The sequence below is a fragment of the Camellia sinensis genome, unplaced genomic scaffold (assembly GCF_055761805.1).
Source record: "Camellia sinensis isolate YWXY unplaced genomic scaffold, ASM5576180v1 Unanchor474, whole genome shotgun sequence".
Taxonomy (NCBI): domain Eukaryota; kingdom Viridiplantae; phylum Streptophyta; class Magnoliopsida; order Ericales; family Theaceae; genus Camellia; species Camellia sinensis.
Genome location: NW_028129350.1, coordinates 7,899 through 9,247, shown reverse-complemented (window position 1 = coordinate 9,247; position 1,349 = coordinate 7,899).

The window sequence follows — 1,349 nt, the reverse complement described above, 5'->3', positions numbered from 1 at the left end:
ATGATCCCATGGGGGGGCCCGCGATCAGTTTTTTTTCTTAAAAAGGGTGGATTTGGCCGGCGATTATCGTATGATACAAACCCATTTTAATGGGTTTGAATCGCCGGCCAAATCCACCCTTTTTAAGAAAAAAAACGACGAAAAAAAAAAAAATGAAGGGAACGATGGCCATAAATCAAATTCTCCGTCGTCGAATTTGAAAATGTATTTAAATGGCCATCGTTCCCTTCATCTTTTTTTTTTTCTTAAATCGCGGGCCCCGACAAAAAAAAAAAAAGGATTTATCCTTTTTTTTTTTTTTCTATTTCAATATCATGGGATCGCCGGCAAAAGCAGAAAAAGGAAAAAAAAGCCATTGCTTTTGCCCTTTCTCGAATGATCCCATGATATTTCAATATCATGGGATCGCCGGCAAAAGCAATGGCTTTTTTTTCCACCCCCCCCTCCCCCCCCCTCGCGATGGGGGGTAGGGGGGGGGTAATTTTCGTCGAAAAAGGAAAAAAAAGCCATTGCTTTGGCCGCGTCTATGGGTTCTCAAATTTGAATTTGAGAACCGTCATTCGATAAAGGGCAAAAGCAATGGCTTTTTTTTCCTTTTTCTGATTGCTTTTTTTTCCTTTTTCGACGAAAATTACCCCCCCCTACCCCCCACCGCGAGGGGGGGGGAGGGGGGGGGGGGGGGGGGGTGGAAAAAAAAGCAATTGCTTTTGCCCTTTCTCGAATGACGGTTCCCAAATTTAAATTTGAGAACCCATAGACGCGGCCAAAGCAATTGCTTTTTTTTCCTTTTTCTGCTTTTGCCGGCGATCCCATGATATTGAAATCTCATGGGATCATTCGAGAAAGGGCAAAAGCAATTGCTTTTTTTTCCTTTTTCTGCTTTTGCCGGCGATCCCATGATATTGAAATAGAAAAAAAAAAGGGCAGGAATGGCCATTTAATACATATTCAATGCATCGAGTTTATGAGATGCATTGAATCATGGCCATTCCTACCCTTTTTTTTTGTCGGGGCCCGCAATTTTCAATTGCGGGCCCCCGCATGGGATCATTCGAGAAAGGGCAAAAGCAATTACTTTTTTCCCCGAACCGGGGGTTTTTTTTTTTTTTCAATTTCCCGCTTTTTATCATAACCTTGTTGACGGGGTCTCTTATTAAAAAAAAGCCTTTTTCTGAGAAAAAGGCTTTTTTAATAAGAGACCCCGTCAACAAGGTTATGATAAAAAGCGGGAAATTGAAAAAAAAAAAAAAATCCCTTTTTCTAAATGCCCACTATTACTATGGTTTTATTTTTTTTTAGGGAAAAAGAATTCATGCAAGCATGAATTCTTTTTCCCGTCGCTTTTTTCA